This window comes from Panthera uncia, chromosome D4, assembly GCF_023721935.1.
Source record: "Panthera uncia isolate 11264 chromosome D4, Puncia_PCG_1.0, whole genome shotgun sequence".
NCBI lineage: Eukaryota > Metazoa > Chordata > Mammalia > Carnivora > Felidae > Panthera > Panthera uncia.
In genome coordinates this window covers 67490372-67508929 of record NC_064807.1, presented here as the reverse complement: position 1 = coordinate 67508929, position 18558 = coordinate 67490372, and the positions used below count along the sequence as shown (strand labels likewise).

At 41.3% G+C, this 18558-nt stretch overlaps 1 long non-coding RNA gene and 1 pseudogene across 1 annotated transcript in view; one reads left to right on the top strand and one right to left on the bottom strand.

Moving 5' to 3' along the window:
* Positions 1-8090, bottom strand: part of LOC125921559 (keratin, type II cytoskeletal 8-like) — a 108098-nt pseudogene extending 100008 nt beyond the window's left edge.
* A 3897-nt stretch (positions 8091-11987) lies between these two features.
* Positions 11988-18558, top strand: part of LOC125920375 (uncharacterized) — a 162019-nt gene continuing 155448 nt past the window's right edge. Inside the window, exon 1 of the long non-coding RNA XR_007457036.1 lies at positions 11988-12658. This is a non-coding gene — a long non-coding RNA (uncharacterized LOC125920375). The remainder of the gene's footprint in view (positions 12659-18558) is intronic.

Below are 18558 nucleotides of genomic sequence, written 5' to 3'. Positions count from 1 at the left end.
TTACCCATCCTAGCCTATCAGCAGCCTGATTCTCTGAAAGCTCTCCATTCAGTTCAATGAAATCCAACAGACTTGTACTGACTATCTACTCTGGGCCAGGCAATGTGCTAAGCACTGAGAACATGGCACTGTACTTCCAAGACATCTACCCATTGGTGTCCCGAATGCAACCATTCTATTTCCTCCTCCCTTCCATAGCTATGCTAATATTTGAAAACAGGGATCATGCCCATTGGCCCAGGTCATCTTTGCTGGAGACTTAACATCCTATGTCTGGTGCTCTGTTCATGTTCCTCTTTGTCCATATTGCTTCCAGAAGGCAACACACATGAGCAACCCAATATGAAAGAGGTGTTATTGAACTTCATAGTGTAACTTTACAGTGAGACCGTGCCTTGGCCTAACATAGCTCAGAATGTGGATCACAGTATTGATTAGAGATGGAACTGGATTTGGGGTACATGTGGAAAATATCAGAAAGAAATTTTTGGAATTCTTGGGTGACTCGGTTAAGTGTCCACCTTTGGCTCAGGTCATGATCTCATGGATTGTGAGTTTGAGCCCCGGGTTGAGCTCTGTGCTGATGGCTAAGAGCCTGGAGCCTGCTTCGGATTCTGTGTCTCCCTGTCTCTCTGCCCCTCTCCTGCTTGCACGCGCTCTTTCTCTCAAACAAACAAACAAACAAACATTAAAAGAAAACAAAACAATTTTTACCCCCTCCCACCAGTCTGACACCTCACAATTCCCAACTCCTTTGAGACCTTTTATGATTTATGTAGTAGAAAAGTCAGTGATCAGTCTCCAAGGGAATTTTTGAGCATGCTCTGGGTTCCTACTGGGACTTTCTCCCCAGGCTAGGATCATGAGTTACAGATTTCTTTGCTTTAGGCCCCAAATGCCTCATCCACAATGTTCTCCAATTTACCTTGCCCTAGTATCTGGTCTGTCTTCCTAACAAGCACCTCCTAAGTGCATGCAGGGTTGGGACTGCAGGGAGGGGTGAATGGAGTGGCATTTGTTCCATCTCTCTCTCCAGATAGAGGATTCCTGAGCACCTGAACACTCCTACCCTTCCTGGCTGCAGCTGTACCAAGCATTCACTGGACTAATAGCTCTGTTCTTTGGCTTCCTGCCTCTATAGAGAGAGAGGATTCTTTCTGAGACTTTTCTCTGCCTTGGGTGGTCTGGCAAGGAGTGGGATGGTATACGTAGTGTGGTGGGGTGTTGTTGTCAAGGTTCCATATCTAATTCCTCCCAAGCATAAAATACAGTGCTCAGCACACAGTAGGTGCTCAGTAGATCTTAGCTAAACAAATGAATGAGGAATGAACAAGTATTAAGCAACTGATATTGACCCTGAAGAAGCTGGCATTCTCTCTTAGGTCTCTCTGGTCACTCCATTTTTTTAAAAAATCAATATCCTGCTTTGATATTTTTTTTTAAAAATTGAAGTATTGTCGACACACAATGTTACATTAGTTTCAGATGTACAATATAGTGATTTGACATGTTCCCTGGTCACCTCTCATCTTCTGGTCTGGACCAAGTGTTAGAGGAGAGCCTTTCTTCCTCAGCAGGGAAGGGAATGTGAGGATATTTATCGGACACTTGCTGTGTGCCAGGCACTTTACATATATTACTGTAGGCAGTCCTCGTATAAACCCTATGAAGGAGGTGTGAGGAATTTTACAGATGAGGAAACTAAGGTTCTTATTGATAAATCACTTGCCCAAGGACATAAGCTGGTGGGTGGCATGGAGGGATTTGGAACAGTTCAGTCCACCTGGCTCTGAAGACTTGGTCATCTGTATACTGCACCAAGGTGGCCTCTTGACAGGGTTATGGTGAGAACTGACTCAGGCTTCTGTGCCAGGCCTACAGTTCTCCCCAGGGACACACACCTGAGCAGCTTCTTGGTGCCTGGTCCTTAGCACCCACTTAGTACCAGGTCATCTGCCTGGGCTGTCTTAAACGTGTGGAGACATGAGAGCTGTTGCTTATCATGGTCTAGGCAGCAGATCAACCTTGTCCAGTCATATTCTGGTCCTCTGGGTGTTCAGTTTGATTTTCCAGGCTGGTGACTGTGTGAATGAGAATGGGCATCAGGTCCTTGGCATGGAGACCTATCTGTCCTTCTGTGACTGTAGAAGGCAGGTAAAAACATCTTCTGAATGCTCCTGAGGACATCTGTCTTCCACAACTGAGTGACCTGGAGACACTCCTTGCCCTTCTCACTTCTCACTTTAGAGCGGTTTGAAGATCAAAGAATTCTGGAAACACTTTAGGCACATATTGTCCCAGTTTACCTGTGTGTACTCAGGCATCTTTGTGCTGAAATTTCTGGCTTTTCTGGGAGGTGCTCAGCATTGAATCCTGGATATGGCCTGTAGAACCCAAGTAGACTTGCGTTCAGATGCTCCAGAGAGATGCTAGTACCAGTGTTTACCAGCTGCCTCAATTTCCTCTTCTGAAAAGTAGGAGTTAAGATACCAGATTTATAGTTTTGGATCACATTAAGTGGTTAATAAATGTGATTATTAATGTTGTTGAATTGGAGCTGGAAGGTCCTTTAGACGTCAGTTTATGATCTGACTAAAGTGTTTTCCAGCTCATCTTGATGTACTATTTCTTTTCTTTAAATATGTATTTGTTCTTTAAATTTATTTTAGAGAGAGAGTACATGAGGTGGGAGAGAGGCAGAGGAAGGGGGAGAGAGAATCTCAGGGAGGCTCCATGCTCAGCAAAGAGCCCAACACGGGGCTGGAGCTCATGACCCTGGAATCATGACTTGAGTTGAAATCAAGAGTCGGACGCTCAACTGACTGAGCCACCCAGGCGCCCCTATAGCATTTCTTTATAATAGAGTTAAAGAAACACTTCTGAGTCTAATATCTCACTTAATCTTTTCAATAATCTCATAAGGTGGGTATTATTGGTATTATTGTTAATTGTATATCTTATGGGAAAATAAAGTCTTAACAGAGGTTCAGTGAGTTACTCACCATCTTCCCTGTGGTGCAGAAGAGCAGAGTGGTAAGGAATGGTAAGACTCTGCAGTCCCTTCTGCTTACCTTGAACAAGTTGTCATCTCTGTGCCTCAGTTTATTCACCTGTAAAATGGGATAATTCTCCCCATGAAGCATTTGGAATAGGTGCAAAGTGAGCACTCAGTCAAGCCTAACTTGGAAGGACAGATAGTTGGTAAGTAGAAGGCTGGGACTCAAAGCCAGATTTAAGTCCACACACCATGCACTTTCTGCTGTCCCAGACCATCCCTCACCCAAATGCTAGTTTCATAATGAAAAATTGGCATATTCCAGACACTGTGGGCCTCCTATTATTCTCCTTTCTACCCTCGTTCTCTACTCCCCCCCCCCCCACTTTATTTGTTTTTAACAGATGAGGAAACCCAGAAAGGTTAAGTAACTAAGTCTTAAGCTAGTTTGTGGCAACCCAGGATTACCATCTAGGGCTCCTGACTGCTAGACTGTTACTCCTTTGGTGAACCCAATATCTAAAAATTAAGAAAGGCATGAGATACACCCACACTCAGAGAAAAACAGCATATCTTGAGTTTCATTCTGGCCTCCAGCTAACACTCACAACTCTTGTGATCAGTAATTCATTCCAACAGTTCTGATTTCTCCAAGTGCGGTTCAACATATATTAATAGTGGCAAGTAGACAGAGTCTGGAGTCTCCATGGGAGAAGCACTTTTTTAGAAGTTCTGCATGACTGAGCTGCTGCATATTGCTCCTCCTAGATGGTGCCCAGAATTCCGGATTACATTCGTTCAGTTTCACATCCTCTTCTCTGCCTCCCAAAGGGTAGGACAAGTGCACGCTGGGGTGGAGAGATCCACGTGTCAGATAGAGTCCCAATGGCTCCCTGGAGGGTGTGCTGAAGAGGGCTGGCTCATGTGCTGGAATTCTCGAATAAAAACAAACAAACAAAAGCTATCATCACATTGGTGTAGAGTTCTTGTTTCTCAAGAATTGGATTTCCTGGAGCCTGTCTCCTCCTGCTACAGCACACAGTGTTCCCATGAGTAGGAATTCCAAGTGCCAAGAGAAGCCATATGGATAAGCTTGGGAACTAACTTTGGCAATTAATATGGCCCCCTAGTATTTAACCTCAGCCTACCTTTGTGATTTTCCTTGGATGATGTCCCTTTATGCACCCGGTGTTCCAGCCAAAGCGAACTGCTCATCCCATCTGGGTTCCAGTGGCCTCCCTGCCTTTGCTCAAACAGGTCTCTTTCCCTGGAATATTTCTCTGGAATACTTGAACTCTTCATCTCCACTAGTCTGCTCCTATGTGCTCTTCAAAGATGCAACTCACATGCTACCTCCTGACATCATATCTGATCTCTGGAAGTGATGCTCCTTCTTATGGCCTCTCAAAGGCCTGTCTCATTATTCACTGAACAAATATTAATTGAGTTCTTCCCATGAATGAGGCACTATTATAGATATTTGGGGTACCTAAGTGGACAAAGATCCCTGACTTTGGAGAGTTTACTTTCTGGTGTCTCCCATAGTTTATTACTAATGCTGGACATATCTAGTTCTCCTGACAGATATCATGCTACTCAAGGTCAGACTGATGCCATGTCTGATACCTCTATTCACCCTTTCAGTGGCTTCTGATTGCTTTTGGTATAAGGACATTAATGCTGAGCATTCCCTATTGGATCTTCTATGGATCTAATCTCCCTTCATAGCATTTTCCTCCTAACATTCTCTGTTCAGCTTTCTTTCCTCTACTTATCCTGCTACAATGCCTTTGCATATGCTTTCCTTCTGCAAGGAATGCTGTCCCTGCCTGTTTCCACTTGGTTACCTTCAAATTTCAGCTGGAGCATTACTTCCTTGACCTCCCTGACTAAATTAAATACCTTGACACTTCATGATATCATAGCTGCCATGTCACTTGTCACAGTTGCCAATTTACTTGTGTCTGTGTCTGTTTTCCAATCCAGATGGTAAGTAAATCAAGGGCAGGAGTGGTGTCTATTTTCATCATTTGAAGCCCTAGCACATAGTAGGGAATCAATAAATATTTGTTGAATGAATCAATGAAGAAATGTCTCCTAGCCATCATGTATGTCAGATTATCCTCAATGGGCTTTATTTCATGCATTCTGGTTTTGCTTATACATTTTTAGTTGTCTGGACATCTGTCCTAATTTGAGTTTCAGAAAATACAGGCACCTGACTGTAGCAATGTTCTGTGCATAGAGAAGGCACTCAATCAATTTCTCGTTTGCTAACTGAATAAATAAATGAATTCAAAGTTTGGTAGAATGGGCAATTTGGTGGAAGTGAGGATCACGTATCAGAGGAAATTTTGTTCTAACCAAAGCTGACAGTGGTATGTCTCTAATAATACTAATGTACACATTTCAGAAAGGCTCATCAAAGGAGGCTTAGGCTGCTGGTGGTCTGTTCATGTTGTGTCAGCAAAGGATAAGGTGATTTTTCCTTGAATTGTCACTCAAGGTATACAGAGTTTTGTCTAAGGACCTTGTGGGCAGTGTAGAAGACTAGTCAAAATGGAAAACAAGGTTTTCTTTTAAGTGAAAGAAAAAAGTAGCATTGGGTAGTGATTCTTTCGTCTTTTGCTATTTGCTCTATTTTAAAAAAGAAATATTACCTTGAGTTTACTGAATAAAGAAAATAAACTGTTAGTTTACAAAGCGAGTTTACATATACTAGTTTATTTTAATTGTTATATTACTCCAGAGAGGAGAGTGGTATCATTTTTCCTGCCTTTTTTTTTTTTAACAGATGAGGAAATTGAGGCTTGCATTTCTATGCCCAAGGACACATGGCTATTATATCAACCAAGATTGTCTAGATTATACTGCAGTAGTAAGAATTACCAAATTCTCTGTGCACAACAAAGTTTTATTTCTTGCTCATGTGATTTGTCCATGGTGCATTTACTAGAGGACTGTGCACCATGCCTCATTCAAACATACAATGTTTTCTGCTACCTGTGAGCTTTTCCACATGCTGTTCCCTTTACCTGTCATTCTAGTCTTCCTTCTCTATCTGGTAAGCTTCTGCTTGTTCTTCAAGACTTAGATCAAACTTCACCTTTTCTTAAAAACCTTTCCCCAATTTGGCGGAAGATGGTTCTGAGCCTGATGTCCACAGATTCTCTGAATTTACACCATCAGACTACCCTGGAGTTGATGGTTTTCTTGATTGTACCCCAAGCAGACTTTGTGCTTCTTGGAGGAAAGGACTGTGCCTTGGTTATTTCTGGGTTCTCAGTGCCATTCATGGAGTCTGACTCCAAACAAGTGCTAATTGCCCAGAGAAGAATGACCGAAGCATGGTTGAGAGTTTATCTTGGGAAAAAGCTGAGAATGATGGGTTGTCCACCACATTCATTCAAATGTAGTACTGTGGTTCCAGTATGGTGTTTAATTTTGAGAAACCGGACCCTGTGAGGCAAGTCAGGTTGATTTCTCTACAAATCGTATTCCAGAGTAGGTGAGGCATATTAAGTATATTAAGATTGATCATTTAAACCCTGATGAAAACTTACCAAGTATAACAACTGTTTTTCAGACTAATTCATACAAAGCTTCTTGCCCCTGGCAATAGTGGATCATCAGAACTAACCACATCTCAAGACCATTCCATCTAAATAAATCTCAGGAAAATTTAGCCTGTCAATTTTCTCAAAAGTTAGTTGTATCTTTTTTGTTGCTTTTGGATGGCCAGCTAAATTGTTATTTTTCTTTCCTGTCATAGCTCTGGATTTTGACAGGTCATTGTTTATACTTTGGCAAGTCTCATTGGTAATATACCTGTCGAATGATTAATTACAAAGGTTTAAAATATGAACTCTCAGCGAATGGGGAGCAGGGATTGTTCTATGAATTTTCTCATTGCTTCTCATTAGCATCATATCCAGAATTGGAGCAGTTGTTACAAAAACAATAGACATATGTTCCAGGCTCTCTCCAAAACTTGTGTGGGCATTTGGAGTTTAGAGAGGCCTCTGTGTGATTTAAGTGGGGAACTGCAGATATGGTGGAGCTGGACACTCTTGTGTGGACACACCCAGAATACGAAATGTGTTCAGAGAAGCAGGCCTTCCCTTTTGAACCACAGACTGAATAGAGCTGTAGGGTACTAGAATATCCACAGTATTTAGAGGTCCTGTCATTCTGTCTCAGGTTGCTGGAGTAGGACAAAGAGTCTGATCTTGGGGTTAGAACACCAGAGTCCACATACCGTTGCTGATTTGTCTTGTTCAAAGATAGATCATGCGAGAGGCACCTTTGCTTTCCTGTTGGCCAACAGCCTGAAGGAATGGTTTTCAACTGAAGTGAATTTTGCCGTGAAAATGTTCCTGCTGTGTCGTCCTCTGTGATTCCGGGCTGGTTGCTTACATCCTCTGAAAATTCGGGTCCTCATTTGGTAAAAGGAAGCGGATAACGTTTACCTTACCGGGAGCAGCGTTTGGAAAGCATCTGGTTGTAACGGTGCTCACTGGTGGTCAGCTCCCTTGCAGTTAGTTCTTCTCCAGCATTTGGCTTTTTGATTACAAAACCACAGGATTATGAAAATCAGTGTTTAAACACATTTGAGAATCTTTTGAAAGAAACTGGTAATGGAGTATGAGGGCAAAATCACTCTCAAAAACTTGAAAAATTAAATACCCCTTTCTTAAAAATGAAGTTTGAAAAAAAGCAGTGATAACTTTGTTACGAGAAATTTGTGAAGATTCAAAGCTTGATAGCTTTTTAGAAGCTAGCTCTTGTAAGAGGCTCATCTCTGCCAGAATTGCACAGTGAACAGAGACAGTGTTCAAAATATGAATTCCTGGCCCCAGTCTGAGATTTACTAAGATTCCTCAGGGGATACATCTCCTCAGGTTGTGTGTGTGTGTGTTGGGGGAGGGGGTGAACTTTAACATGCTCCCAAGGACTTTGGATGTGGCTTTGAGTCTCAGAATTACTCGTGGGGGGAGATCATGGTATGGACAGGGATCTCAGGTCTGCCTCAAGCCAGTACCTTTGCTGATTCTGTTGTGGAAGGCTTCTCATGCTGGCATCTCTCAGGCACCATTGTGCATCTTTTAGAACCGTATGATCCTTATATAAAATTACTCCATTGAGGGGAAGTGAGCTGCACGATTATCCCAGGGGCCCAATGTTGGCTGTGTCTGAATTAAACCTCCTCATTTTTTTAAACTGCTTGTGTGCTTGTCTACCCTCCAGGGAACTCTCACTACGGGGAGTAAAAACCACTAACTAACAAGTACAAACTTTCTGGGAAACAAGCTGGCTTTGCAGGATAAAAGGCCTTAAAACTAATCAAATCCTTTGAGTCCCTTTTTTCCAGTTTTTTTTTTTCAATCTGATCTAACAAAAACCAATAATCAGAACTGTGTATGGGCGCCTGGGTGGCTCAGTCCATTGAGCGTCCGACTCTTGGATTTTGGCTCAGGCCATGATCTCAGGGTTATGGGATCGAGCCCTGAGTCTGGGCTCTGCACTGAGTGTGGAGCCTGCTTCAGATTTTCTGTCTCTCTGTGTCTCTGTCTCTCTCCCTCTCCCCTCTGTCTCTCTCTCTGCCCACCCCCTGCTTATGCACCATCTCTCTCTCTCTCTCTCTCTCTCTAAAAAAAAAAAAAGAAAAAGAAACTCTGTATACTCATTTTTTTTTTTTTACAAAATTATTCTTGGCAGTGTTTGTTAAAATTGTTTTTTTAAGGCAACATAAATATTAAAAAATAGGGGAATGATTCAATGTTAGTAATATCAATAGGATGAAGTCCTTATGGTATCTACAATGTTTAATGATGTAGGAATATAATTACTGGGTGCTCACTTTGTTCCAGGAGTTTCTTGTCTTCTTTTTCAAATTTTCTATGATGAACATTTATTAACTTTATGATCATAGAAGTCCCATAAATTTTTACCTTTTGAAGTTTTTCTGTTTTCTACAAAAAGCATATTAACTAAATCTTAAGGGTTAACCAGGTGACCGTGACTGATGTTTGACTAAGAGACCAATTCTGTTAAGAAATTTAGCACCTACCATTTACAAGTCATCTGACAATTTGCTAAATGCAAATGAGAAAGCTTTTTATTATTTCATAGGTCTGACCTCTGCCTGGCAATGCTTTAGCGGTTCTGATTACTTTATTCATTTTGAAACTAGAGACTTATTTTTCAGTTGTAAATTCAAATTATGCTCCTTTTTACTTCCCTTCAGTCTCCTTCACCTAATCTGTCTCTATCAATAATGCTTTAATTTCTTTTACCTGCATGTAACAACATGTTTTCAAGAGCTAACCAATTTATTAGCTGGAGGGAATTTCCACACCAGAGACAATCTCTTCGGGGGTCCAATTCCCACAACCATACATTCTCACAAATGTAGAGAGTTTGTGCTGATGGCTTTACCCAACACTGCAGACCAGGGTTGGAGTTTTTCCAGGGGAGTTTGATGGAGAGAGGCAAGGGAGTATAAGGGACAAGGGGGCAATTATGAAATACATCATAGAAATTCACCTGGGGGTGAAAAAAGTGAGAATATGATGGAGGTGAAGGATGGTGACAAATTTGTGGACCCAGTGGATTAAAGTTCTAAATTAGGCCAAAGAATTATCGATGTGGATGTGGTAGAGGATGTGAACTGGTAGGATAGAAGGTGGGCATCTAAGAGTAGAGTGCTCAGAAGAGAAATTTCAGCCTGGTATGTATTGGTTGATAAGGTGTAATTAAGGATGACGGTGAGAAGTCAGGCAATGGATGAGTGATCTACATGGATGATGAAGTCACCAGGACAGATGCTAAGGGAAGTGGTGGGAAAAAAAGAGTCACCATGTTCTAAACTCTTGTGAATGAGGACACCGACAGTGAGGGAGTTCTAATGGCACACCCTTCGGTGAAGCTGGGATTTTGTTTGTTTTGGAGTGGGAATTCAGGAGTAGGGAGGAGAAATGATGTGGAAACAACAAAGTGGATCAAGGAGGACATTACCCCATGAGATAAAACATAACTTGGGGCACCTGGGTGTCTTAGTCGGTTAAGTGTCTGACTCTTGATTTTGGCTCAGGTCATGATCCCAGAGTTGTGGGTTCAAGCCCCGCGTTGGGCAAGTTTTCTCCTTAGGTCTCATTTATACTTCTTATCTTTCCACTCTACTTAGTTTACAGCTGGACCTTTTTTGTGTACATGTCTGTGTGTCTGTTTCTTCCCCGGATTCTAAATTCCCCTATGCACAAGGCCCCTATGTCTGCCTAGCATAAATGCTTAATGAAGGTCAGATATAGAAGTCATTTGACTGAAATTTGCTTGGGGAGCTTTTAGGATTTTGGTTCTCCACAAATTGGTGTACCAATTTTCTTTAGAGACCTATGCCCTGGGAACCTCAAATGGCCTCATCAAAAACGTCTGGACTTTGAGTCTTATACTAAGTTTGACTTGGAATTCCTCATGTGGACACCTACCTTTCTATGAACATTTTCTTTTCCTAAAACAACTTCTCTCATGTACCCTCCACAATACCTGGTTTCTGGTATTCTTCAGGGAAAGGTTCAGGCTTCCTATTCTGTACCAGCTCACTCTCCACTTGTGTAGGCTCACTCATCTTCTGAAATGCACACGCAAGTGATGTGTAACAGGCTTCTGTCCGATGGAATCTGATTTTGAGTCCTGGCTCTGTCAGGACCTAGCTGTGAGATTTATAGAAACTCATTAATACATGAAGAAATTACAGATCAAAAAAGTTGAATAACTGGCTCAAGATCTTATAACTCAGTAAGTATTAAATCGCCGGGTACTGGGATTATAGAATTTGGGCTTTCTCCATTATCCCAAATACTTCTCAAATGTTTTCTTTCAACTGGTTTTTCTTGGTGGGAAGGGAAATTTTCTCTTAATTTTAACAAAGTAAGTGTGGGCCTCAGTTCATTATTTCCATTTTTTTCAACTCAAATGGAACTTGGGTAAGAATGACAGTTGAAATCAACCCCTGTGCATCAGTAACCTGCACATCTTCCTGTTAATAGAACGTGACTTTAAATTATATGACTGCTGTTTTATCTTGGGCCAGCCCCTCACATTATTTCCATCATAAACAATGTTCCAAATAATCAGTATTTGTGAGGAAACACCTTTCCTGTATGGCTTGGTCATGAGATGATGGGCGATTAGGATAACTGTGACTTCACCACAATCATGAGTTAGGCAACTAGAAGGTCATATGTGGGGCATAGGGTGACCTGTCTAGTACAAACCATTTTCCATAAGCTACTCCTCTGTAGAAACTAGGGATTTTCAAGTAGTAAACCTATACTGTACGTCACAGCACTACCCAGTGGGGCAGAAAAAGGGAGGTAGCTCATTTAAAACAGAAAGGGCATGAATCTTGGAATAAAAAACAAGGGTTGGAATCCCGGCCCTGAAAGTGTCTGCCTATGGAGCATTGGGCAGATCACCTCATCACCGTTAGCTTCAGAATCCTCTTCAATAAAACATGGTTCTGATATTCCTTTCATAGGTCAACAGTGGAAAACATATGGAAGCGCTCATATGTAGACTCCAAAAATATTACTTGTATAAAAAAAATTTTAGGACTTAAAATTTGTCTCAGCAGTGGCTTCGTGCAGATACCATTTTGAATTATAACTTACTTTCTGATACAGTATGTTTAATATATGAAGAAAAGACTGATCTGGCTAGTTGAATGAAGATGTTTTCCCTCCTATTTTAATAACATGTTTTTGTAGGGTTCTAGATGTTGAGTTCAGTTTTTCAACAAAGGAAAACAATCATGTTCCTAACATGGTTTTGTGTATCTTAACACAGCAGGCAAGAGCAGGCCTTTAGAGTAAGTAAGTGTTCTTAAGAAATTAGAGAATAATTACACATTGTTTTCTTACTGTTACTCATATAACAATAACAACTCCTTACAAGAGGCATAAAGGACTCTCAGGTCCATTAACTACTTAGAATGAAATCTGAAACACTCCTGAGAGGCATGAGGATTAGTGTTTAGTATTGGCCTAAACTTTGACCTGAGATGTGAAGTACTAATCTCTAATTAAAATGTATTTTAAAATGTATTCTCTTTTCACCAATTCGTTTTAAAATCCAATTTTTGGCCTATTTTGTAGACAAAATGGATCACATTTATTTGTATCTTCATTATAATTCTGTTTCTCCTTGCTAATTTTCAACTTGCCCTCTGCATATGTATTTATAAATCGCATCCATCAACTCGAAATAATAGTGTGTATGCTGCTTGGAGTGGGCGGTGTGTTTAGATGGAGAGCTAACAAGTGCCCTGTCATCCTCTGCAATGCCACCAAACAACTGTCAAAATAACAGTATTGCTCAGCCTGGGACGTCCAAAGGCAAGTTCTTGTTTTGTGAAAGGGGAACTACAACAAAAAGAAAACAAGCTATGGCGTTCACCTGTTCCAAGCTGCGCCCATCCTGTTTATTATTTGCAGAGTGCTCGTGTTATTTCAGCCATGTTGTCCTTTTGAATGTGCTGCTGCAGTGATGCTGTGGCCATCAAAATCCTTGCCATTGCTTCGGGACTGATAATGTCCCAGGAATGGGCTTCCTGGCTGTTGCTGGTGACATATATCTAGGAGATGAAGAGCCTCCTGATTAGCGGTATGTGTGCATGTGTGTGTGTGTGTGTGTGTGTGTGTGTGTGTGTGTGTGTGTATGCATGTGTGTGGTTGGTTGGTTACAGGGAGGGGAGGCCATGGCATTAGTTATTTATAGTTTCAGGTAATCAGTTTCACAGTCTCCTTGTTGGAGGAGTATTTAAATGCCACCAAGACCAATCAACCTGTATTCATTTATTTTAGCCTCAAAATATTATATAAACTATATGTTGACTTTTAAAAATATATATATACACATATACGTATATAAACAATATACACATATAAACCAAACGGAAACAACTATAATTTCGCCAGTCAGGAATAAGTATAGTTAGGAATTAGGTACATAACTGTTCAGTCTCTTCTCTGAATGAGATTGTATTATACTTTTTTTTACTTAGCAAAATATTATGAACTTTTTTCCATATATTTTTATTAAAAAAAATTTTTTTAACGTTTATTTATTTTTGAGACAGAGAGAGACAGAGCATGAACGGGGGAGGGTCAGAGAGAGGGAGACACAGAATCCAAAACAGGCTCCAGGCTCCGAGCTGTCAGCACAGAGCCCGATGCGGGGCTCGAACTCACAGACCGCGAGATCGTGACCTGAGCCAAAGTCGGCCGCTCAACCGACTGAGCCACCCAGGCACCCCCATATATTTTTATTTTTTATTAAATTTTTTTTTGAGAGAGAGAGAGAGCACACATGAGTGAATGTGAGTGGGGGAGGGGCAGAGGGAGAGAATCCCAAGCAGGCTTCACACCCAGCGTGGAGCCCCACGCAGGGCTTGATCTCACGACCATGAGGTCCCGACTGTGAGATCGTGACCTGAGCCAAAATCAAGAGTCAGATGCTTAACCGACTGAGCCATGCAGGAACCCTGAACATTTATTCCATGTAAATAAATACATAGCTACGTCTGATTTTTATAGTGTTCCATTGTGTGAGTTTACCATAGTTTTTGTAACTGATTCCCTATTGTTGGATTTCAGTTTATTTCTATCTTTCCTATAATAAATGGTGTTAAGGAGCATCCTTATACATACATCTTTCCCCACCTGACTGATGTTTGAAAACTTCCAGTATTGGGAAACAGCCCCCTGCCCCTGACCAACCTACAGCAAATCTCACTAGGGCATGGTTTCTGGAAATGAGACCCTTAATCTGTATGATATAGGGTCTCTGTAGCATGGTTCCTGTCATATGTGTTGCCATGGCTCTTCTGTTCCCTTTATATTCTCTAAAGTCACCAACCACATGGTTCCAGTTATGGCTTCCTCCATCAGACTGCGGTTACTTAGTCCTCCCAGGCTGCAGGATCATTTGTGATGTTAACAATGCCACACAGTATCAAAGGTCTTCCACCAATCTCTAATTGACAGCTTGCCATCTTTTTCCCAACCACAAATTTATTGCTTTTATCAATGATTATGTCCATGTAAGTGAAAATAAAAAGCGATGCAAAAAAAAAAAAAAAAAAAGCTTACTTATAAACTTAACTATGTAAGAAAAAGCACTAAGCCACTGATAGGTAGATGCTCCCAGCAGGTGGCAAGCTGAACATAGCCTTTGAGAACTTCTCTGAACATTCAGAAGATGCCTTGCCAAGGAAGTCAGGGGGCAGGATCTTGAGTGAGAGCTAGAGAATGTAAGGAGTTCCCATAGCTGGGCTATCTGGCAGGGCTATGGTATAGGTAAGATTCTGGACATTTGGCCGGAAAGTGGTCAGAGCAGTGAACTACTCTGTATTTCCTGTGTCTGAGTTCACCCTGGACACCTTCCAGCTTGGAAGAGTTGGCCCACATAGATCACTTCTCTGGGACAAAAGGAGTGACCTTGGCTGAATCAAGTAGTAAGGCATGGAGAGGAGAGCAGGAATTTCCTCAGTCAGCATGTAGCACAGGCAAACTAAATACAGAGATAATTTGGTAAGCTCTCCTGATTATCTGCTTATCTTCATCTTTGGTTTTGTCATCCATTTTTTAAAAGAAATCTTAAGATGTGGTAAAATTTACAATTTAGTTGTAGTAACAACCAACAGGAAAAGTAAATCTGCAAAGTCCAGATCTGTTGTTAAATAGCTTTTGAATTCCACTGTGGGTCAAAATTTTTGTCAGTGTGCACATGTGTGGGCACACATACATAGAAGCATTAAAAAAGGCCACGATGGATAAACGATACCCATTACAGAGTGCACTCATTTCAAGATTGACAGTAGAGTTCCCTTTGATACAGCCTGCCTTGATAGCTCGTGTTGGCTGAAAACATATAACAGCACGTAGAGCATATTAAGAAAATACATACACCCAGGGCACTTTTAGATAGTTACACATTTATTTTTAGAAAATATGTCAGAGACAAAAAGTTTTATTACATTGGCACCGTTTAGGAATAGCATAAAATGGACTGGTATGTGTTATGTTAAAACTATTCTCCTGCAACTAATTGGTCCTAGTTCTCTCTGCTTGGGGCTACTCAGAATATGTCTCCATGATTGATTGTCAAGGATTAGAAATGGTTCCTAGGTCTTCTCATGTACCAGGCAATAGCTGCGTTTTAGTTTCAGTCAATAATGTAATTCAAATGTCATATGTAAGTGTGTAGTTCTCTATATCCTGGTTTTGATAAGGGCAGCATAGAGGGGACTGACATTCTGAAATGGTTCGTGTGGGGGTGGGAGGTGGTATAAAAAGAACAATGAAGAAGGAAGGTATTTGACAAGAGGAAACTGTCCTAAGCTGGGACCCTCAATTAGCTGTTTTTTTTCATTTCATCTGCTTCGGGAATGGTCCAAAGAAGAGGAAGGGGGAAGCCAAGTCATCTGTCATTTGGTGGCATTTTGGTGCCCATACTTGGGCAGCCCAGCCTTTCTCGTTACAGGATTTCACACGCAGGTATGTTAGGAAGCCCACAAGCCAAACTCAATAGCTAGAATGAGAGATTTATCATTAACAATGATGGTATCTCTGGATCATTCATTTTATAGATGAGAAATCTGAGCCCCAGAGAGGAGATGGGATGTGCTTGAGGCCATTCGGTGAAGTAAGTGCAGAACTGAGAGTAGCACTCACTTCCCGCGTTTACCAGGTTGATGCCTCTCTCAAGGTAACACAGTTGGGAACAATGTTAAATGAAGCAATTCATGTTAGCAGCTGCCGTTTTTGACTAGTGTAATTCCAAAAATCATCCTAAACAAGAAACAGCTTAGATAATTGTACAGAAGATGTATGGCACATTGAAATTTCATTATTCTAAAAAACTCCACATTGTTTTTTTGTGGCTTTGCCATTTAAATTTATGGTTTGTTACTGGTCTGGCAGGCAGCATGATGTATGGTTGTTTTACTAGGTTGTTAAATATGTCTTTTACTTCCTTCTGAAGAGATTTTTCTGCTATTTCTCTGTGTTTTTTTTTTTTTTTTTTTTTTTTTTTTTTTTTTTTTTTTTTTTTTTTTTTTTTTTTTTTTTTTTTTTTTTTTTTTGTCATTTGTTACCAAAAGCAGGTACACAAAATCATAGAATTGCAAGCAAACCTTCTGGTCCCATCGACATTTGAGTAACAACGCCTTTACATTCCTGTAAGTCATGGCTTACCAGGGGATTTCACGCTGCTCCTATTATGCTGTAGGAAATGGTTCTTATGATCCCCACTTCAAGGCTATGGAAACTACAGCTCAGGAAGGGAATTCTGTGTAAGTCAAGTTTCAGAGAGGCAGCAATAGGACTGGGGACTCCCACCTTCCTCCACCTACTATGTTCTCATCCGGAGCCCCCATTTTGGGCCCATCCAGGTTTTCCTTTGTCTCCTGCAGTTTGGCAAACCTAATCACTTCACCTTCCCCTGCACTCAACAATAGTTGTCCAGATATGTTGAGACCTTAGGTTTTCTCCAGGTTTGATCACCCTCATTTCATATTTTCATAAGATAAATGCAGGTAATTAGGGCCTTAGTATTCTGTGGTTTGTATCATCTGTTAGAAGAGTTTATTTTGTTGGTTATTTGTTCCTTATTTACTTTTGAGAGAGCATGAGGAGGGGAGGGGCAGAAAGAGAGAGGGAGAGAGAGGATCTGAAGTGGGCTCTGCACTGACAGCGGAGAGCGCCATGTGGGACTCAAACTCATGAACCATGATGTCATGACCTGTGTCAAAGTTGGATGCTTAGCTGACTGAGCAACCCAGGGGCCCCCTTGTTGGTTATTTGTACTTTCCCCATTAGTATTTGAGTTGAATTTTTCTCCTGTTTTATTCCCATTTTATTACACTTTCATTATTCTGTCACTTAAGAAATAAAACTGTTTGAGTCAGTGTTTAAGACATGATATCTGAGATTGAAAGACATGATTTAGTTCCCAGTTCTTCTTCTCTACAGATTTGTGACATTGGTTAAGCCTAGTCCCCCTCTGGGCTTCAATTTATTCACCTGTAATATTAGGGTGTCAGACTAGATGACGTGTAAGGGCTCTTCCTGGTCTGAAATGCTCTCCTTGCATTTTGGTCTAGGAATGTTTAGCAGGATTTGATTATCTTGTTTCAGATAAGGGACTGTGGGAACCAGGAGGGTCTGGCCAAGATGATCTCAGTTTGGGATAGTTTTTATATGGTGTCCCGGTTTCTCAGAAATTGTCCAGGCAAAACCCTCTCCACTCCAGATCCCTGTAGACATTGTGTCAGTTGCTGTGGCTCTTACATTGCTCAGTGTATGATTTGACAGGCTGGGAATATGGATGCTTTCAGTGTATCAAACAACCCTTAGCAAACTGTCAACAGGTAGACTTGCAGACTCTATCTGGTTGTTTCTTAAAATCATCAACAACAACAAAACATAAAAACATGCCTCATGGCTTCATAGATGGTGAAGTCTGAGGAAAGCTTCATATCCTTGGATGGTCTTGAGGTCCAGAGAATGAGTGTGAGAGCTCTGATGGCTTGATTCCATCCCCATTTGAAACCTGCCATTTTAGCATAAGTTTATGGAGTTAATGCCAAGACTCTGTAAACCACATGGGTGTCTCCCCCCTGTGTTAGAGTCAGAGGCAGAATTCAAATTAAGTTCCTGTTAATCCAAGAAGTGCCATTGCTCTTCTCAGACATTCTTGCTTCACACCAGGCTCCATTTGAGGGAAGCCACTTTACCTCAGGTGCCATAGAGTCATTTTGCCATTGTCCCACAGAACAATATCCAATATCCAAATCCATAGCATGGCATTCAAGGCTGTTCAAACTTTAGTTATAACCTGTTTGCTTTAAACTTGTTTAAGCCTGTTTGGCTTATGCTTGTAAGTCTTCCAGTCTGTTCTTGATCTGCTGTGATTTACTCTGGTATCCAAATGACACTTGACTCTGTGTCCAGTAATTAGTCCCACCCTAACATCTCATACTCAACATGAGTACTCAATATCCCCAGTTTGGACTGTTTATTACCTTTGTCTCAAGGACTTGATGGGGTTTACTTCATGTTCTTTAGCTTCTCTCCTGGAGACAGATACCGTGTCAGCCTCTTGGAACTTACTCTCTGGTTCCAGGTTGCTCATCTGGAACTGTGTGGCTGCCCTTCCATTTTACCTGTTGGGACAGGTCAGGAGAAGGGAATTCAGGACAAATACGGTGTATTCCCTGAGTGGCTCCACTGTGCCATGCCTTGGGTTAAGCTGGGAATGTGCAGACGGATTAGATACTCTCCTGCCCTAAAGGAACCTATGATCTAGTGGAGAAGAAAATTGTCTAAATAAATAAAGGTAGTACTGTATTGTGGGTACACTGAAAGAAATTCATAGGGAGTGAGAGAAGGGCATAGAGAGGAGACAATTCATTTGCACCAGGGTTGTGGGGATTGTTGGGGAAAGCTTCAGAGATAAGTTGCTGAGTCTTCACATCCTATGTGAAGAAAGTATGTCTCCTA